Source organism: Protomyctophum bolini, assembly GCF_963924005.1.
Source record: "Protomyctophum bolini genome assembly, chromosome: 10".
Taxonomy (NCBI): domain Eukaryota; kingdom Metazoa; phylum Chordata; class Actinopteri; order Myctophiformes; family Myctophidae; genus Protomyctophum; species Protomyctophum bolini.
Window position 1 is genome coordinate 17433957 of NC_137871.1, and position 12083 is coordinate 17446039.

At 40.8% G+C, this 12083-nt stretch overlaps 2 protein-coding genes across 3 annotated transcripts in view; both read right to left on the reverse strand.

The window, feature by feature from the left end:
• LOC308322188 (protocadherin beta-7-like) overlaps window positions 1-12083 on the reverse strand; it is a gene marked incomplete at both ends in the record, with an annotated part of 175041 nt that overhangs the window by 93460 nt on the left and 69498 nt on the right. The window lies entirely within an intron of this gene.
• LOC308322088 (protocadherin alpha-C2-like) overlaps window positions 1-12083 on the reverse strand; it is a 117478-nt gene that overhangs the window by 83444 nt on the left and 21951 nt on the right. The gene's annotated exons all lie outside the window — the stretch shown is intronic.

Sequence of the window (12083 nt, forward strand, 5' to 3'; positions counted from 1 at the left end):
CCTGTCAGTCGTGTTTGCGCGCGCGCGTGTGCGTGTATGTGCGCGCGTGCGTATGTGAAAATAATGAATTTTCTCACAGACACACACACACACACACACACACACACACACACACACACACACACACACACACACACACACACACACACACACACACACACACACACACACACACACTTCTAGACGTCCGAAGTAAAGCTTTAACAGCTGCAGAGGATATTGATGATCAACACAGATGCAAAAAATGTTCCTAATCAGTAGCTGTTCTTTCACATAAAATACACTCAATTACAATACTTATCCAGAAGACCAAGCCTTGACTGGCCACTTGACACACCGGGCAAGTGGTGGCCCATTATATTTATTTTTACATACTTTTTATGCAAATAATATATATTTTGGCGACCTAATTTAAACCTTGGTAAACAATGCACTAAAGGATCGTTATGCCAAGGCAGGATAAATGCATGGGCTCCTATTTACAGTAATTCTTTCCCGCAATCATATACAGCAAATGCATCAATGTAAATGTAACTGAAGATATTGCAATAATATGTAACATAAACTAAAGACTGCGTCACTGACTGCATGTATAAAAAGAAAAGGGGAGAAAAAAACGACAGGGCAGGGATATATGCGTGTAGATAAATTATACAAATTAAAACATCTAAATCCAATTATGCTGTTTAAAAGTGAATGGGGTAGCCCACTTAATATTTTGTTAAGTCAGTTGTGTAACTATACTATTAATATTATATTACATACAACCGGATTGAAAATACCATATAATATGGTCGATATGCGCTTCTGCGTATCTTACCTTGTCTTTGTTGGGTAAAGTTTGAGTCCGGTTAAAAGTATCCTCACTGTTAATACTGATCAGTTCTGCATCTACAGGTGGATAGGGCGCAGGGAAAACCACTACGTCACTCTTCAGTGTGTCTGAACTGAAACACACGTCATACTGCTGAGTAGATTTAGAGTATGACCAGCTTCCGTCAGGATGGGTAGTGATCATTGGGGCGCCATACCTACTAAAATTGTCGTCTGTGCTGTGACATTTCACAGCTATTAAACTGACAAGGCTCAGTAGAAAGATCACAGACACAGACGCAATGGCGACCAGTAAATACAGGTTTAAATCAGAAAAGTTCTCATCCTTTGCTGGAATCAGTCGGTATGGTGTCTGATTGTCTCCTGTATTTTCAACCACCACTACATCAATAGACACAGTAGCTGACAGGGAGGGTTCTCCGTTATCAGAAACCAAAACCACTAATGGGTGAGTTTTCAGGTCATTGTCACTCATTCGCCTCTTAGTCCTGATTTCGCCGCTGCTGGTTCCAATTCGAAAGAGGTTAATTCCCTTTGGCTCAGTGATGTGATATGAAAGCAGTGCATTATAGCCAGAGTCTGCGTCCACAGCTCTGATCTTGGCCACAAAGTATCCAGCTTCAGCAGAATACGGAATGTTCTCACTGTTAACAGAGCCGTGTTCAGAATAGGGTGAGAGAATCCCGGGACTGTTGTCATTTTCATCCAGGATAAAAACATTCACAGTCACGTTACTACTGAGCTGAGGAACACCAGAGTCTGTGGCCTGAACCTTAAAATTGAACATTTTCAGCTCCTCGTAATTAAATGATTGCAGCGTTACAATATCGCCTGTCCCTGAGTTAACGTTTACCATTGTAGACAAAGGGTTACTACTTTCTAAAAACGAATAGCTCAGCTCTGCATTTTGTTTGACGTCAGCGTCTATTGCTGAAACTGTTTTAATAATCTCTCCTACTGGGCCATTTTCTTTAACATAAATATTTACAGCTTTTTCTGAGAAAAGTGGTGCGTTATCATTAACATCAGAAACGTCTATGGTGATAAAAGTGGTGCTTGAGAAAGGCGGGGTCCCTTCATCTGTAGCAACAACAGTGACATTGTACTGAGAAACACTCTCTCTGTCTAAGGGGCCATTCGTCATCAAAGAATAGTAGTTTTTATAGTTTGTATCCAGTATAAAGGGGACATTATTCTGGACACTACATTTAATCACCCCATTCTTTCCTCCATCTTTATCTAGGACTGACACGAGTGCAATAGCAGTACCCACTTCTGCGTTTTCTTGGACTGTGGTGAGTAGTGACGTCACAGAAATCTCGGGGGCATTATCATTGACATCCAACACTTCTAACAACACTTTACAGTGGGCAGATAACGGGGGCTGGCCCTTGTCATTTGCCTCTATGCGGATCTCGAAAGCAGAGTATTCTTCAAAATCAATATTACCCTTAACAATAATCGATCCTGTATTGGGGTCCAGGTAAAAAATCTGCAAAATATGATCCTGTCCCTTACTTCTAAGAGCATAAACGATCTCACCGTTTGTGCCCTCGTCTGAATCAGTTGCATTTAAGGTCACCACTGTCGTCCCTATTGGTATATTTTCCATTATTTTAGTTTTATATAACGGGGAGCTAAAAATTGGAGAATTATCATTTATATCCAAAACGTGAACAATGAGTTGTGATGTACCAGACCTCGGTGGATTCCCTCCATCTAATGCTGTCAATGTGAGATGAATAATAGACTGTTTTTCACGATCTAACGTTTTCTGTAAAACCAATTCGGCAGAAATGACATCTGCTCCTTTTATTGTAGCTAAAGTAAAATATTCATTTGGTGTCAATTTGAAAGCGCTCACCATATTCTTCCCAACATCTGCATCTACTACCTCAGACAAAGCAAATTTCGTTCCAGTCAAAGTGTTCTCGGCTATGTCAATAGTTTGTGATTTTTCCATGAATACTGGGTCATTATCATTTATATCAACAATATGTATCTCTAGACGGTAAAGCTTCAATGGATTGTTTATTACAGCCTCTACGCCGACTGTGCATTTCGATGCTTTAGCGCAAAGCTCCTCTCTGTCTATTCTCTCATTGACATACAGAACACCAGTCTTTAGATTTACATCGAAATATTTTGTCTTAGATCCAGCAACAATCTGAAACATACGTGACTCCAAATCCTGTACATTGAGGTTTAGATCCTTGGCAATATTTCCGACAGAAGTCCCCGGGTTAACCTCCTCAGAGACGGAATATGAGAGCTGCCCGTTCACCGTTCCCCAGTAACAATCCAGTAGCACAAGCACCACGTATGTCACAATAGAGCTTCTTTTACTCCGTAGAGTCATAGTTCTACAGGATGTGAGGCAATCATAGATCCAAATGTGACTGATTTCGTCAAACAATCCAATTACGTATAAAGACAAATACGATAAAGAAAAAAAATCTTGTACAAATAGCAAATAGATCCAGCTACTGTCCGTTGACATCAGGTCTGGTTCTCTATAACAAAGCCTCGAACCGCCCAGTATCTATTTGAATCTGGGAGGAGCCTCGAGCCTCTAAACGGGAGGTCTGAAAGTAGGCTAACGGTCTACACTGTCCCCACGTGGAGATTTGAAATAATTACATTTGCACCAATACATAAAAATACACAAACCAGACGTTTTACTACTCAATTTGATATCAGTTTAACACACACACACACACACACACACACACACACACACACACACACACACACACACACACACACACACACACACACACACACACACACACACACACACACACACACACACACACACACACACACACACACACACACACACACACACACACACGTGTATCTATGTTTATTACCAAATCGGGTTGTTACACAAAGACACAATGCGCAGACAAGTTTCAGCACCACGGACAGCACAACATATCATGATGCTAGGCCTATAACCCACAAATGACAAATCCGAGCGTACAATACTTTGATCAATTGTGAATATCTTACCTTTTCTTTGTTCGGTAATGTTTGGGTCATATACGTGTCCCCTCCATTAATACTAATCAGTTCTGCATCTACAGGTGGAAAAGGTGCGGGATATACCATTACGTCACTCTTCAGTGTGTCTGAGCTGAAACACACGTCATACTGCTGAGTAGATTTAGAATAAGACCAGCTCCCGTCAGGATGGGTGGTGATCATTGGGGCTCCATACCTACTGAAATCGCTGTCTGTCCTGTGGCATTTGACAGCTATTAAACTGATGAGGCTCAGTAGGAAGATCATTGAAACTGATGCGATGGCGATCAGTAAATATAGGTTTAAATCAGAGAAGCTCTCCTCCTTCATAGGCAGGTGTCTGAATGGAGTCTGAATGTCTCCTGTATTTTCAACCACCACTACATCAATAGACACAGTAGCTGACAGGGAAGGTTCTCCATTATCAGAAACTAACACCACCAATGGGTGAGTTTTCAGATCATTGTCACTCATTCGCCTCTTAGTCCTGATTTCTCCAGTGCTGGTTCCAATTCGAAAGAGGTTATTTCCCTTTGGCTCAGTGATGTGATAAGAAAGCAATGCATTGTAACCAGAGTCTGCGTCTACAGCTCTTATCTTGGCCACAAAGTATCCAGCTTCAGCAGAATAAGGAATGCTCTCACTGTTAACAGAGCCGTGTTCAGAATAGGGTGCAAGGATCCCAGGATTGTTATCATTTTCATCCAGGATAAAAACGTTCACAGTCACGTTGCTGCTGAGAGGAGGGACACCAGAGTCTGTGGCCTGAACTCTAAACTGAAATGTTGTCATCTCTTCATAGTTAAAAGCCTGCAGACTGATTAAATCTCCTGTCTCCGAATTTACATTTACCATGGTCGCTAACGGAATGTTATTTTGAGAACTATTGATGACTGAGTATGTTACTTTTGCATTTTCATCTGCGTCAGGGTCTCCTGCAGTTATCTTATATATAACGTCTCCGATGTGACCATTCTCTTTCACGTGAATATTAATCACTGGTTCTGAGAAATAAGGAGCGTTGTCGTTGACATCAGAAACTTCAACCGTGATGTGACTGGTGCTAGAGAGAGGCGGGGTCCCTTCATCAGTAGCCACGATAGTGACGTTGTAATTAGGTGTAGTTTCCCTGTCGAGAGGTCCGTTCACCAATAACGAATAATAGTTTTTATAATTTGACTTGAGCTTAAATGGAGCTGTTCCAACAAGCTTACAATTTGTAATACCATTTTTGCCTCCGTCTTCATCAGTAACAGTCAATAAAGCAACAACTGTTTCAAGCTCAGCGTCCTCTTTGACGGGACTCATTAGTGATGTTATTGATATTTTTGGAACATTATCGTTTATGTCAATAACCTCGACTAGGATTTTACAATGAGAACTGCGAGAGGGAGTGCCTTTATCTTTAGCTTGAGCACGAATTTCATATGCACTGTTCAATTCGTAATCAACATTTCCTTTAATGGTAATAACTCCTGTTTTTGTATCAATTGCGAAAACATGACCTGCATCCACACTTTCTCGTCCACTAAAAGAATAGTCTATCTCACTGTTAAGTCCTTCATCTACGTCAGTTGCATTTAGATGAATCACTGTGGTTCCCAGCGGGGAGTTCTCATATACACGCGCCTTGTATAGAGGTTTACTGAAATGAGGGATATTATCATTCGCATCCAGGACATTTATAGTAACAAGTAATGTACCAGTTCTAACTGGTTTACCTCCATCTACTGCGGTTAACGTTAGATAAATAGTAGGCTGTTTCTCTCGGTCTAAGGTTTTCTGCAACACTAACTCAGCAGATACGCTCTGCTCTCCACCGCTCTGTACATCGAGGGTAAAATGTTCATTTGCACTGAGCTTGTAGGTCTTCAGTGTATTAATGCCAGCATCCGCGTCAACAGCTAGTGGCAAAGGATAGCGCTCACCGGGAAAAGCTATCTCCGATATATTGAGAATATGCATTGTCTCGAGAAACAAAGGTATGTTGTCATTAATGTCTAAAACAATAACTTCAATTCGATGGATCTGCATTGGGTTGTTCAATATAGCTTCTATATTCAAAGAGCACTTCAGTGTATTCGAGCAAAGCTCCTCTCGGTCTATTCTCTCGTTTACAAGCAGAGTGCCAGTTTTCAAATTAGCCTCAAAATATTTCTTACTGTACACTGAAACAATCCGGAGATCTCTGGACCCTAGCTCTTCATTATTCATGTTCAAATCTTTGGCGAGATTCCCAACAACCGTCCCTTTGTCCACTTCCTCGGAGATGGAATACGATATCTGGGCCGTAGACCATCGACAAAGACATAGTAACGAAAAACATAGAATCCCGAAATATTCCCATTGCTCAGGCACAGGCATGCTTGAAGTAAAACGGGAAAGGATATCCAGTAAATGATCCTCTATAGCCACCCAACATGGGGAAAACTCGTCCAATACTGTTTACAAGTCTAACGCTGTTCACGACTACTTCATTTGTGTCTCTCTTTTCACAATGCACACGGGGGCTGATGACACGTTTCTTTTTTTCATGGACGAAGGAGGGACTGATATGAATTTATTCTGCGGTCTCCAGCGACACCACTTGTTAATTTCGCTATACTGCACAGTGAACTGCACAGTGAACAGTGACATTGCTGAAGAAAAATGCCCCTAGTCCCATACTAAAATAATTGAATAGGATTAAATACATTTGAAAGGGGAAAAAAATATACCAAAGCGTTATAGTCAAACAATGCAATCAACGCAACTAGTCCATGAACCTTTCTGCACCGCATGAATGAACATTGTTATTGTTATTTGTTTTTATTATTAGTGGGGGGGATCCAAATAGCTTTTTGCTTTTATATTCATGCAGTATCATATAAGAAAGCCCAAGCCCTGCAAAAATCAATTCCCTTGTGGACAATAAAGTGTACCTTGACCTTGAAAGGTATACAACTAACTCAATCGCCCCCATAGTGTTGTATGGCCACAATCATATCAGAACCACGGATAGCGCATCACCTTCTATACGCTGAACACGAATCCAGTTCAGCATCTTGGCTTATTCCGAAGAGGGGATACTATTCAATTAAATCACTGAACCAGTGGTTCAACCACTGATATTAAAGTGAAAGAACAAGTATTACTGAAAAAAACAACAAAAAACGTAGAAAATGGAATGAAATGTGTTATTATTATGAATAAGAAAAGTAACACTAATTTGTCTTGCACCTTTTCTGTACCATCACTGCGTGCGTGGATATCAATCTGCCTGGGCCAATATGAATAATGCATTGCAAAGGCAGATTGAAGGCTGACTACCAGGCTACCTTTTCTTTTAAATAGATTTTATGTCGTGACAAGAGTGTTAAATAACAACCACGCTAACTACAAACCAAAATACAGACAGAAGAACAAAATAGAATGGAAAGCAATATAGTATAAAACGTGAAGCTGCTGAAGTTGCTTGTAAGCTGCCCTTTATAACTAATTGTGTTTTGTTTTGTACAAGGCACAAATACAAATACATCTCAGCACCATGGACAGCACCTCGAAGATAAAATCATTCTACGTAATCATGATACTACCCTCATGCCAACGCATTCTCACATACCGTTCCGTGAAAAGGGTGACAGGAAGATACCCTGCATGCCACATCAATACAATATATAAGAGGGGATAAATTCAACAATGATTGACAATGTGTATAGAGTCACCATAGGCATTAGTCCAACATTAAAGTGAAAGGAGCATTTTGTGTGGAAAATGTTTACAAAAAAATGGACAGCGCGATGGACAGCGTTTAGCTTCTGTGTTGTCAAGCAGTGATATGTTTTTCTAATCATGAAATTGCTGTTTAACAATGACATGAAAGCACAAAAACACGCCACATTAATTTTTGAGCTTGTAGATTTTTCAGTAAAGACAGTTCAACCAGTGAACCAAATACTCGTTTGGTTTAAGTGGTCAAATTAGCACGACAGTTCAAATCTAAATCTAGACATTAATACGGCCATTAAAAAGCTCGGGAAAATGAACATACAATGGTCATATAGCCCTGTTCAGAGTCAACACCATTAAGACCATATACAATTAAATGGAAAGTGATTTGTTTATACACACAAAGGGTTATTTGAGTTAGAATTTGAAACACATCTTACCGTTTCTTTACTGGGCAATGTCTGAGTCCGACTAAAAGTGTCACCTCCATTAATACTAATAAGTTCAGCATCTCCAGGGGGAAACTGTGCAGGGAAAACTACTACGTCACTCTTCAGTGTGTCTGAGCTGAAACACACGTCATACTGCTGTGATTTAGAGTAAGACCAGCTCCCGTCCGGATGGGTGGTGATCATTGGAGGGCCATACCTGCTGAAATCGCTGTCTGTCCTGTGGCATTTGACAGCTATTAAACTGATCAGGCTCAGTAGGAAGATCACTGACACTGATGCAATGGCGATCAGTAAATACAGGTTTAAATCAGAGAAACTCTCGTCCTTTATTGGCTCGTGTCTAAATGTTGTCTGCATGTCTCCTGTGTTTTCAAGCACCACTACATCAATAGACACAGTAGCTGACAGGGAGGGTTCCCCGTTATCAGAAACCAACACCACTAACGGGTGAGTTTTCAGATCATTGTCACTCATTCGTCTCTTAGTCCTGATTTCCCCGGTGCTGGTTCCAATTCTAAAGAGGTTATTTCCCTTGGGCTCTGAGATGCGGTAAGAAAGGAGAGCATTGTAACCAGAGTCGGCATCTACAGCTCTGATCTTGGCCACAAAGTATCCAGCTTCAGCAGAATACGGAATGTTCTCACTGTTAACAGAGCCGTGTTCAGAATAGGGCGCAATTATCCCGGGACTGTTGTCATTCTCATCCAGGATAAAAACATTCACAGTCACGTTGCTACTGAGAGGAGGAACACCAGAGTCCGTGGCCTGAACTTTAAACTGGAACGTTTTTAATTCTTCATAGTTAAAACCCTGCAAGCTGACTATATCTCCTGTCTCCGAATTTATATTTACCATTGAAGATAGTGCGGCGCTTTTAGGAGAATTGTGAATTAGTGAATATGATGCCTTTGCGTTGTCATGTAAATCTGCATCAACCGCGGTCAGTGTATAAACAACAGCACCAATCGGACTATTCTCCTTTAAATAGACATTAATAAATTTTTCAGGGAAATGAGGAGGGTTGTCATTCACATCAGAAACGTCAACAGTAATAACGCTGGTGCCGAAGAGAGGCGGGGTTCCTTCATCAGTGGCCGTGATGGTAATATTGTACTGAGAAGTGATCTCTCGGTCAAGCGGTCCATCAACTAATAAAGAATAGTAGTTTTTGTAATTAGATTTCAATTTAAAAGGCACAGAGCCAACGATCTTGCAGTTTGTGATGCCGTTTTTGCCTCCATCATGGTCAGTTATAGTTACCAAAGCGACAACTGTACCTATTTCAGCGTCTTCTTTCACTGGACTCATAAGTGATGACACGGCTATTTCTGGGGAATTGTCATTTATATCAACGACTTCTATTAGAACTTTACCATACGCAATGCGAGGTGGTGTGCCTTTGTCTGTTGCTTGGACACGAATTTCGTACGCTTGGTTTTTCTCATAGTCGATATTTCCCTTGACAGAAATTTCACCAGTTTCTTCATTTAAAGAAAATTTGTCATCAGGGTTAAAACGTCCCCCTTTCTGAAAAGAGTATACAAGTTGACTATTGACGCCATCATCTAAGTCAGTAGCACTCAGTGTCAATACTATCGAGCCAGTAATGGCATTTTCTATTACCTGGACTTTATAGAGAGGTTTGCTAAACAAAGGGGAATTGTCATTTACATCAATTACATTCACGACTATCTGTAATGTCCCTGATTTAGGTGGTTTGCCCCCATCTACAGCGGTTAAGGTTAGTTTAATAGAAGCCTGTTTCTCTCGGTCTAAAGGTTTCTGCAACACTAACTCAGCAGACACACTGTGCTCTCCACCGCTCTGTACGTCAACTGAGAAATATTCATTGGGGCTCAGCTTGTAGCTTTTTATCGCATTACTGCCTAGATCTGCATCATGAGCTAAAGGCAGAGGATACCTCTCCCCTGGATATGACGACTCACCCATATCAATTGAATTTACGTCTTCAACAAATGTTGGCGAATTGTCATTAATATCAAGAATGTTTACTTCAATACGATGAAGGCTACGAGGATTACTCACTATAGCCTCGATATTTAAAGAGCACTTTACCGTATCCGGACACAGGTCTTCTCGATCTAACCTCTCATTAACGTACAAAAACCCAGTTTTCAAATCAGCCTGAAAGTACGTATTTCTATATGTCGAATAAATCAGAAGATTCCTTGATTCAAGTTCATGTACGTTGAGGTTTAAGTCTTTAGCGAGGTTTCCCACGACTGTGCCTTTGTCCACCTCCTCTGAAATTGAGTATGATATCTGAGCCACAGACCAGTCACAGTAACAAAGCAGGGCGACAAACAAAATCCCCAAATTACTCCTTTGATCCCGAGTAGCCATCGTTAGTTCAATGCACCAAAAGAGCCGACTCCACGTATAATCACCTCTGTTGGTGAAACATTTCCGGAAAATGAAATAGATAACCAATACACCCGAAGTTGAAACATGTCCCACTAAGGCTCCTTTCGACTGTTTCTTCTTTACACAAAGCATTACTGGGTGATGACGCTTTTCTTAAATCATTAAAGGAGGAGGGGTTCTTGAGATGCCCATGCTGTGGTCTCTAGCGACACCACGTGCACATTTGTCATACAATTCTAAACTGACTCCACAGTACGGCAGGTTATTAAAGCCCAGAAATTTGTCTTTTAGCAATTAAGTAAACATAGGGGTGACATTACCATTATAAAGGTGTTTATTACAGTGGTTTACATTGAGGTAATAATTCTAATGGTCTCTTCTGCCCAACTGTTCAGAGTTAAAATAATATCTACAGTATACTGACATAATAGGCTACAACCATATCAGGACCATGGACAGCGCATCGACTTTGATTATGCATTTGGCAACGGACGGACCCCATACAGTTGATATTGTTTTTCGTCTCATGGGATCGCAATATACACAGTAGAATCCATAGTGCTAATGTAACACAGACAGTGTATAAATGTAATGTAACCAAATGAACCCACACTGTCGGAGTGTAACTGTAAGGGCTGTAACTCCAAGGAGCCCTGGGGGTACCTGGACCCCACTTTGAGCACCACTTGTAGGGATAACAGATTGTTTCAATGTGTATACATTCTAAAACTGTCTATTTTGGAACAACATAATCCTTGTAAATATAAAAGGAAGTCAACTTTTCAGCACCATGGACAGCGTTAGTCATTAAAGCCACTGCAGGCTGTTATAAGTCCTGAAATGGTTGTTTACACTATAGTGAATCATGATTTTTAATTCACGAGAATTCATTAATGACACCTAGCTTGTATGTTTGATAGTAAAGCAAGCACGCACGCACGCACGCACGCACGCACACACACACACACACACACACACACACACACACACACACACACACACACACACACACACACACACACACACACACACACACACACACACACACACACACACACACACACACACACACACACACACAAGTTTGAGTACGACCAAAAGTGTCCACAAAGTTTGAGTACGACCAAAAGTGTCCCCTCCATTGATACTTATGAGTTCAGCATCTACAGGCGGAAACTGTGCAGGGAAAACTAATTCATTTGTTGGGCCTTATGAATCAGTGGGATTTAAAATGTTTGTCAATGTGGTAAACATACCAGACTAGAAATACAAATTAAGTCCTTCATTCAAAATGACGTATGTAAAAGTATATATATATATATATATTCTCAAGTTATTCTCAAGTTACGCGCATTACAGACGCATGTGTGCATACGCACAGAGAGGGACATGGTGCATTTATAGATTGATTATTATTACTTGCACAAGCAGAGCACGCAAGTACTGTAATCGGCTGTGTATGTCGGAGTTGTCCACCGGCCAATATAGGGGACCACCATTCTTGATAACGTAACTAAAGTACGTTTGGTGATCAGCTGGGATATGTATGTATGAATGTATGTTTGCCGGGGTATTAATGGTGGTCCCTTATTGGCTGTTGATGGTGATGTAACTAAGGTATGTTTCTATAGGTTGGTAAGGTCAATAACGGGTCTAAAGGATTTAGAACAGCATTAG